We start from the raw sequence: 10811 nt of genomic DNA, 5'->3' as shown, positions 1-10811 counted from the left end.
TATCTGATCTTCTTGCTCCAGCCACCCAAACCAGCTCCGGTGGGACTGCCTGCTCTCGCCTCACATGGCCGGCTGTGCTGCCGCACAGGTCGCACCGCCCCACCCTACTTCATTGTTAGCCAGGCCATTTCTCTACTCACCCACACCTCCTGTTATTTTCCGGCGACGGCAGCCGGACCAGTAAACCCTCATACTACCCACCGCGTGGGCAACCATTGCCGAGTCTTCCCCGGCTCCGTGTCATTCCCTTCTTAGGCCTCACCGTCGTCCACCGCCATGGTGCTCTCGGCGCGGCCTGGTCAACATGGTCAACGAATGCCATCCATTGGCTGTGGACTGTACGCGCAAAATAATGATTCCTCCACCTGACAGCTAGGACCCACCGGAAGGGCCTCCGTATTTCACAAAAAAAACGTTCCCCCCGCTGACATGTCGGACCCACCAGCTATATCTTCGCACGCAAGGAAGTGCCTCCTTATTACGCACAAAAAAATGAATACCCCCTGCTAGCTGGGACCCACCATAGTGGGAGGATGACTTGTGGGCCAACAAAGTTGACGGGGACGGAGGGCTTTGTCAACTTAGTCAATATGAACGATTCTAGCTCCAGTGACCGTACGATGTCCATCCAACGGCCGTAGTGCTTCTTCAACCTCTGGTCTTCTTGCTCCAGCCGCCCAAAGCAGCGCCGGTCGTGCCGCATGCTCCTGCCTCCCGTGGCCGGCTGTGCTGCCGCGGAGGCCTCACCGCCCCCTACTATTCTCACCACTGGCCAGGCCCTGCGGCGACGGCAGCCTCACACCGCAGCCGAACCAGTGAACCCTTGTACTCCTCTCCGCATGGGCTTCCACTGCCGCGTCGTCCCCTTCCTAGGCCTCGCCGTCATCCACTGCCGTGGTGCTCTCCGCGCGGCGTGGTCAACGTGGTCAAGGAATGACTTCCATCGGAAGAGTACTGTACGTGGAGAGGCTGACAGCTGGGTCCACGGCCACAGCCTAGTTTTTTTGTGATTTGCCAAGTAAGTCGCTTTGTCAGGCCTGTTGGGCTGCAAATCTTTCAAGACGAGGAGAGTTTTCATTCGGCTGGCCGAGAAAATGGCCCATCAGTAATGAGAAATGGGCTGTACATTTTTAAAACACATTAAACCCGCTATTAGTTTTAAATATCTTTTTTTCATTTCAAGATTTTAAATTACATTAATTGTTATGCGTGGATAATTTGTTGGATTTTATATTGATATACATTTATTTTTAAAATCAGTTTGAATGTGAGTCGAAATTTCAGGATTAAAAACAATTCGGACCGCACCGAAATATGCAAAATTTCGCATAATTTTTTAACCGTGGCCACAATTTGGGCTGTAATGCTAACAAAAAGAATATGGGCTCCAAAGAAAACCTTAAGAATTAGCAAATGGGTTGAAAATTATTTGAAATAATGGCAGACGGGTTGTATGCTGTTTTCCACTGATTTGAGGCTTTCCTAAAAAAGGTTGACGCACAAGCAGTGACTGTTGGATGTCCATCCAACGGCCGTCGTGCTTCTTCAATCTCTGCTCTTCCCGCTCCAGCCGCTCAAACAAGCGCCGGCGGGACTGCCTGCTCCCTCCTCCCCGCGGCCGGCTGTGCTGCCGCGCAGGCATCACCGCCCCACCGTACTCCCATCGCTGGCCTAGCCATCCCTCTACTCACCCACACCTGCTGTTATTCTCCGGCGACGGCAGACAAACCAGTAAACCCTCGTACAGTCGTACTCCCCTCCACGTGGGAAACAACTGCCGAGTCTTCCCTGCCTCCGTTTCGTTCCCCTCCTAGGCCTCGCTGGGTCCACGACCGCACGCAAGGAAATGCCTCCTTATTATGCGCAAAATAATGATTCCTCCACCTGACATCAAGGACCCACCGAAAGGGCCTCTGTATTTCACGAAAAAACGTTATCGCCGCTGACAGCTCGGACCCACCAGCTATATCTTCGCACGCAAGGAAGTGCCTCCTTATTACGCATAAAAAAATGAATACTCCCCCTGTTAGCTGGGACCCAGTATAGTGGCAGGCTGACTTGTGGGCCTACTAAGTTGACGGGGACGGGGGGCTTTGTCAACTTAGTCAATATGCACGATTCAAGATCCAGTGACCGTACGATGTCCACCCAACAACCGTAGTGCTTCTTCAACCTCTGGTCTTCTTGCTCCAGCCGCCCAAACCAGCGCCGGTCGTGCCTCGTGCTCCTGCCTCCCGTGGACGGCTGTGATGCGGCGGAGGCCTCACCGCACCCTACTACTCCCACCGCTGGCCAGGCCATCCCTCTACTCACCCACACCCCCTGTTACTCTGCGACAACGGCAGCCTCACACCGCAGTGAACCAGTGGCCTCGTACTCCTCTACGCGTGGGCATCCACTGTCGCGTCTTCCCCGGCTCTGCGTCATCCCCTTCCTAGGCCTCGCCATCGTCCACCGCCCTGGTGCTCTCGATGCGGCGTGGTCAACGTGGTCAAGGAACGGCTTCCATCGGACATGGACTGTACGTGGAGAGGCTGACAGCTGGGTCCACGGCCGCAGCAAGGAAGTGCCTCCTTATTACGTGCAAAATAATTATTCCTCCACCTGACCGCGGGGACCCACCGGACGGGGCACCGTATTTCATCCCCATGACTGCTGGGACCCACCAGCTACATCTTCACACACAAGGAAGTGCCTGACAGTTGGGACCCACCTGGTCAAAGCATACATAGCGTTGTCATTCTAGTCGCGAACGTGTACGTACATATATACTGGTGGATGTAGAGGCGCGCACATGTCGTAGTAGAGGCAGCCAGGGTGCAAGAAAGAAAATACGGCCACATATGTGTACATACGGGCGAGGTCTCGAACGCCTACTTGCGCATACGTACGGCGAGGGCTCGTTGACATGGCTGGGTCGGAACGGAGAAACAACGTCGTCGTCGTGTTCATGGGGAGGCAACGGAATGCGTCGTGTTCATGGGGAGGCAACGAAATGCGACGTGTTCATCGGGAGGCAATGGAACGCGTGGGAGCCAATCGGCTGGGTCGGAACGGAATGCGTGGTCGTGTTCATCGGGAGGGCTTGGACGGAATAGGCAATGGAAACAAGGCCTGGCGTACCGCACAATGGAGGAAACGGACCTCCTACGTTCGGAACGGGGTCCTGTTGATCAGGAGGGGTCTTGCGTACCGCAAAAAGGAGGAAACGGACCTCCTACGGTCGAAACAGGGGTCCTGTTGATCGGGAGGGGTGTGGCGTACCGCAAAACGGAGGAAACAGACTTGTGTTGGAGTGCTACGGTCGAAACGGGGGTCCTGTTCATCGGGAGGGGTGTGGCATACCGCAAAACGGGACTCCACAGGATATTGTTCATCTCCATCGTCGACCCCCTCCAGGCTCCACGAGCTACTGTTCATCCACCGTCGCCCCCCTCCAGCCTCCACCTACGACTGTTCATCCATGGGCTCCTGTTCATCCAGCCTCCACCGCACGCTACTCCACCGGCTACTGTTCAACCAGCCCTCTCCACGGGCTCCTGTTCAATCACCCCTCCACGGGCTACTGTTCATCCTGTCCTCCACTGTCTACTGTTCATCCTGCCCTCCATGGGGTGGTCCTGTTCATCCAGCCCTCCACGGGGTCCTGTTCATCCAGCCCCAACCGGCTCGATCGATCGGGGTCCTGTTCATCCAGAGGCAACACCACGGGGTCCTGTTCATCCACCCCCACTGGGAACTGTTCATCCAAACCCCCCCGCAACGCTCACTGTTCATCCAGAGGCAGCATCGAAGGAATCGCTCGACCGGGTTCAGTTAACAGCCATCGATCGATCGCTCGGGTTCAGTAACGCGTAGCCTATAGTGCAATCGCTCGGGTTCAGTTAGAGCCCAACGCCTCGCTCGGGTTCAGTTAGAGCCAACGCCTCGCACACACGTGCGTACGTGTATGAGAGAAACGCGCATCGCTCGGCCCCCGACCTCCCACCGTAACCGGGAACTCCAAGAAATTTTCCTCGCCCTCGCTTCTACCATGGGTTTTTCCGTCATGGACGGCCCAAAGAATGTCATGCAGCTGCGTCTCCGGCCCGCCCAGGACGAAAAGCCCATTTTCTGTCATGATTTTTTGTCATAGAAGTATGAACCCACCACATCTATGATGATACCGGGTTTTGTCACAATTATCGTCATATGTATGACAGAATTTTTTTTCGTTCGGCCTAAAATGTCACGGATGTGTCTTTTTTTGTAGTGCCCCCCAGGCGCGCCCTCCACCCTCGTGGGCCCCCTGTTGCTCCACCGACGTACTCCTTCCTCCTATATATACCTACGTACCCCCAAACGATCAGATACAGAGCCAAAACCCTAATTCCATTGCCGCAATTTTCTGTATCCACGAGATCCCATCTTGGGGCCTGTTCCAGAGCTCCGTCGGAGGGGGCATCGATCACGGAGGGCTTCTACATCATCACCATAGCCCCTCCAATGAAGTGTGAGTAGTTTACTCAGACCTACAGGTCCATAGTTATTAGCTAGATGGCTTCTTCTCTCTTTTTGGATCTCAATACAATGTTCTCCCCCTCTCTTGTGGAGATCTATTCGATGTAATCTTATTTTTGCGGTGTGTTTGTTGAGACCGATGAATTGTGGGTTTATGATCAAGTCTATCTATGAACAATATTTGAATCTTCTCTGAATTATTTTATGTATGATTGGTTATCTTTGCAAGTCTCTTCAAATTATCAGTTTGGTTTGGCCTACTAGATTGATCTTTCTTGCAATGGGAGAAATCCTTAGCTTTGGGTTCAATCTTGCGGTGTCCTTTCCCACTGATAGTAGGGGCAGCAAGGCACGTATTGTATTGTTGCCATCGAGGATAACAAGATGGGGTTTTCATCATATTGCATGAGTTTATCCCTCTACATCATGTCATCTTGCTTAAGGCGTTACTCTGTTTTCATTAACTTAGTACTCTAGATGCATGCTGGATAGCGGTTGATGAGTGGAGTAATAGTAGTAGATGCAGGCAGGAGTCGGTCTACTTGTCTCGGACGTGATGCCTATATACATGATCATACCTAGATATTCTCATAACTATGCTCAATTCTGTCAATTGCTCAACAGTAATTTGTTCACCCACCGTAGAATACTTATGCTCTCGAGAGAAGCCACTAGTGAAACCTATGGCCCCCGGGTCTATCTTCATCATATTAATCTCCCAATACTTAGTTATTTCCTTTGCTTTTTTACTTTGCTTTTATTTTACTTTGCATCTTTATCACAAAAATACCAAAAATATTATCTTATCATATCTATCAGATCTCACTCTCGTAAGTGGCCGTGTAGGGATTGACAACCCCTTATCACGTTGGTTGCGAGGATTTATTTGTTTTGTGCAGGTACGAGGGACTGTCGCGTAGCCTCCTACTGGATTGATTCCTTGGTTCTCAAAAACTAAGGGAAATACTTACGCTACTTTGCTGCATCATCCCTTCCTCTTTGGGGAAAACCAACGTAGTGCTCAAGAGGTAGCAAGAAGGATTTCTGGCACCGTTGCCGGGGAGGTCTACGCAAAAGTCAATATACCAAGTACCCATCACAATCCCTATCTCCCGCATTACATTATTTGCCATTTGCCTCTCGTTTTCCTCTCCCCACTTCACCCTTGCCGTTTTATTCGCCCTTCTTCTGTTCGTCTTTCCATTTGCTTTGATGTCTTACTTGGCTCGTTTGCTAGTTTGGTTGGAACAATTGTTTATTTATTACTAAACAGAGAACCTAAGATCTATGGATGCTCATCCGCTTGCTAATCTTTTTAAGAGATCCAATTATAATGAACCAATTGCTAGTGAATTTTGTGCACTAGATTATCTTTATGAAGTTTTGCTTGAAATTCGTGAATCTGAAAATTGTGATAAAGTACCTTATGGAGTGATTCCCGATGGATATTTGAATAAAAAGCATGATTGCAATGATGATAGTATAAATTCTATTGATATAAATTGTGCTAATAATATGCAAAACCCTAAGCTTGGGGATGCTAGTTTTGCTATGACCTCTACTTGTTGCAATGATCATGATTGGGGTGATTCTTCTTATAATCTTGAAAATTTATTTAAGCCCCATGATGAATATGAGATTGATAATAGTGTTTGCAATATTATTGAAAGTGGGTTTGGAAGAGTGTGAACTTTAGATACCACATATTTGGAGAATGTTCAATCTTATGAAACTTTTGATAAAAGTGGGTTTGGAGAAGTCATGACTTTAGTTAATGTTAATCCCACTATTTTGGAAGAGTGTCAACTTTGCATGCATGTGGATCATGTTGAAAATATTTTATGTGATAGCTATTTTGTTGAATTTGCTGATGATCCTACATATAATTATTATGAGAGAGGAAAATATGGTGGTAGAAATTTTCATGTTACTAAATTACCTCTCGTTATGTTGAGATTGCTATTGTTTCTTTCCGATTCCTTTGCATATGCTAGTTTTTGCTTGCCTTGATAATTTGTTTGCCTATAAGATGTCTGTGCATAGGAAGTATGTTAGACTTAAATGTGTTTGTCACGTGTTTTATGATGCTCTCTTTGTGCTTCAATTCTTGTCTTTCATGTGAGCATCATTGAAATATTATGCCTAGCTATAAGGCTTTAAAGAAAAGCGCTTGTTGGGAGTCAACCCAATATTTATCCTTGCTGTTATTAAATAAATAATTTATCTATCCTCTGTTTTGGTTGTGTTTTTTGTGTTTAATTAGTGTTTGTGCCAAGTAGAACCGTTGGGAAGACTTGGGGAAAGTCTTGTTAAACTTGCTGTAAAAAACAGAAACTTTAGCGCTCACGAGAACTGCTGCCATTTTTATTTGGAAAGTTCTATTTAGTTAATTCTTTTTTCATATGATTAATAGATAAATTTATCACGTCCAACAATTTATTTTAGAATTTTTGGGGTTCCAGATCTTGCGCTAGCTACAGATTACTATAGACTGTTCTGTTTCTGACAGATTCTGTTTTTCGTGTGTTGTTTGCTTATTTTGATGAATCTATGGCTAGTAAAATAGTTTATAAACCATAGAGAAGTTGGAATACAGTAGGTTTAACACCAATATAAATAAAGAATGAGTTCATTACAGTACCTTGAAGTGGTCTTTTGTTTTCTTTCGCTAACGGACCTCACGAGATTTTCTACTTTGAGTTTTGTGTTGTGAAGTTTTCAAGTTTTGGGTAAAGATTTGATGGATTATGGAACAAGGAGTTGCAAGAGCCTAAGCTTGGGGATGCCCATGGCACCCCCAAGATAATCTAAGGACACCTAAAAGCCAAAGCTTGGGGATGCCCCGAAAGGCATCCCCTCTTTCGTCTACTTCTATCGGTAACTTTACTTGGAGCTATATTTTTATTCACCACATGATATGTGTTTTGCTTGGAGCGTCTTGTATTATTTGAGTCTTTTATTTTTAGTTTACCACAATCATCCTTTCTGTACACACCTTTTGAGAGAGCCATAAATGATTTGGAATTTGTTAGAATACTCTATGTGCTTCGCTTATATCTTTTGAGTTATATAGTTTTTCTCTAGTACTTCACTTATATCTTTTAGAGCACGGTGGTGGATTTGTTTTATAGAAACTATTGATCTCTCATGCTTCACTTAGATTATTTTTAGAGTCTTAAATAGCATGGAAATTTGCTTAAAATCCTAATATGCTAGGTATTCAAGATTAGTAAAATTTTCTTATGAGTGTTTTGAATACTAAGAGAAGTTTGATGCTTGATGATTGTTTTGAGATATGGAGGTAATAATATCAAAGTCATGCTAGTTGCGTAGTTGTGAAATTGAGAAATGCTTGTGTTGAAGTTTGCAAGTCCCGTAGCATGCACGTATGGTAAATGTTATGTAACAAATTTGAAACATGAGGTGTTATTTGATTGTCCTCCTTATGAGTGGCGGTCGGGGACGAGCGATGGTCTTTTCCTACCAATCTATCCCCCTAGGAGCATGCGCGTAGTGCCGAGGTTTTTGATGACTTGTAGATTTTTGCAATAAGTATGTGAGTTCTTTATGACTAATGTTGAGTCCATGGATTATACGCACTCTCACCCTTCCATCCTTGCTAGCCTCTTCGGTGTCGTGCATTGCCCTTTCTCACATTGAGAGTTGGCGCAAACTTCGCCGGTGCATCCAAACCCCGTGATATGATACACTCTTTCACACATAAACCTCCTTATATCTTCCTAAAAACAGCCACCATACCTACCTATTATTGCATTTCCATAGCCATTCCGAGATATATTGCCATGCAACTTTCCACCATTCCGTTTATCATGACACATTCTTTATTGTCATATTGCTTAGCATGATCATGTAGTTGACATAGTATTTGTAGCAAAGCCACCGTTCATAATTCTTTCATACATGTCACTCTTGGTCCATTGCATATACCGATACACCGCCGAAGGCATTCATATAGAGTCATTTTTTGTTCTAGTATTGAGTTGTAATCATTGAGTTGTAAAATAAATAGAAGTGTGATGATCATCATTTTCTAGAACATTCTCCCAAGTGAGGAATTATATAAAGAGAGAGAGAGAGAAATGCCATAAAAAAGAGAAAAGGCCAAATAAAAAATGAGAGAAAAAGAGAGAAGGGACAATGTTACTATCCTTTGCCACACTTGTGCTTTAAAGTAGCACCATAATCTTCATGATAGAGAGTCTCTTGTTTTGTCACTTTCATATACTAGTGGGAATTTTCATTATAGAACTTGGCTTGTATATTCCAACAATGGGCCTCCTCAAGTGCCCTAGGTCTTCGTGAGCAAGCAAGTTGGATGCACACCCACTTAGTTTCTTTTGTTGAGCTTTCATACATTTATAGCTCTAGTGCATCCGTTGCATGGCAATCCCTACTCCTTGCATTAACATCAATCGGTGGGCATCTCCATAGCCCATTGATTATCCTCGTTGATGTGAGACTTTCTCCTTTTTGTCTTCTCCACATAACCCCCCTCATTATATTCTATTCCACCCTTAGTGCTATGTCCATGGCTCGCGCTCATATATTGCGTGAAAGTTTATAGGTTTGAGATTACTAAAGTATGAAACAATTGCTTGGCTTGTCATCGGGGTTGTGCATGATGAGAGCATTCTTGTGTGACAAAAATGGAGCATGACTAAACTATATGATTTTGTAGGGATGAACTTTCTTTGGCCATGTTATTTTGAGAAGACATAATTGCTTTGTTAGTATGCTTGAAGTATTATTATTTTTATGTCAATATGAACTTTTGTCTTGAATCTTTCGGATCTGAATATTCATACAACAATTAAGAAGAATTACATTAAAATTATGCCAAGTAGCACTCCACATCAAAAATTCTGTTTTTATCATTTACCTACTCGAGGATGAGCATGAATTAAGCTTGGGGATGCTTGATACGTCTCCAATGTATCTATAATTTTTGATTGCTCCATGCTATATTATCTACTGTTTTGGACATTATTGGGCTTTATTATCCACTTTTATATTATTTTTGGGACTAACCTATTAACCGGAGGCCCAGCCCAGAATTGCCGTTTTTTGCCTATTTCAGGGTTTCGAAGAAAAGGAATATCAAACGGAGTCCAAATGGAATGAAACCTTCGGGAACGTGATTTTCTCACCGAATGTGATCCGGTGGACTTGGACCCTAAGTCAAGAAACAAAAGAGGAGGCCATGAGGTAGGGGGGCGCGCCTACCCCCCCAGGCACGCCCTGCACCCTCGTGGCCCCCCTGTTGCTCCACCGACGTACTCCTTCCTCCTATAAATACCTACGTACCCCCAAACGATCAGATATGGAGCCAAAACCCTAATTCCACCGCCGCAACTTTCTGTATCCACGAGATCCCATCTTGGGGCCTGTTCCGGAGCTCCACCGGAGGGGGCATCGATCACTGAGGGCTTCTACATCATCACCATAGCCCCTCCGATGAAGTGCGAGTAGTTTACCTCAGACCTACAGGTCCATAGTTATTAGCTAGATGGCTTGTTCTCTCCTTTTGGATCTCAATACAATGTTCTCCCCCTCTCTCGTGGAGATCTATTCGATGTAATCTTCTTTTTGCGGAGTGTTTGTTGAGACCGCTGAATTGTGGTTTTATGATCAAGTCTATCTATGAACAATATTTGAATCTTCTCTGAATTCTTTTATGTATGATTGGTTATCTTTGCAAGTCTCTTCGAATTATCAGTTTGGTTTGGCCTACTAGATTGATCTTTCTTGCAATGGGAGAAGTGCTTAGCTTTGGGTTCAATCTTGCGGTGTCCTTTCCCAGTGACAGTAGGGGCAGCAAGGCACGTATTGTATTGTTGCCATCGAGGATAACAAGATGGGGTTTTCATCATATTGCATGAGTTTATCCCTCTACATCATGTCATCTTGCTTAAGGCGTTACTCTGTTTTCATTAACTTAATACTCTAGATGCATGCTGGATAGCGGTCGATGAGTGGAGTAATAGTAGTAGATGCACGCAGGAGTCGGTCTACTTGTCTCGGACGTGATGCCTATATACATGATCATACCTAGATATTCTCATAACTATGCTCAATTCTGTCAATTGCTCAATAGTAATTTGTTCACCCACCGTAGAATACTTATGCTCTCGAGAGAAGACACTAGGGAAACCTATGGCCCCCGGGTCTATCTTCATCATATTAATCTCCCAATACTTAGTTATTTCCTTTGATTTTTACTTTGCTTTTATTTTACTTTGCATCTTTATCACAAAAATACCAAAAATATTATCTTATCATATCTATCAGAT

Source organism: Triticum urartu, chromosome 5 (assembly GCF_003073215.2).
Source record: "Triticum urartu cultivar G1812 chromosome 5, Tu2.1, whole genome shotgun sequence".
Taxonomy (NCBI): domain Eukaryota; kingdom Viridiplantae; phylum Streptophyta; class Magnoliopsida; order Poales; family Poaceae; genus Triticum; species Triticum urartu.
Note: the sequence above shows the minus strand (reverse complement) of the source record.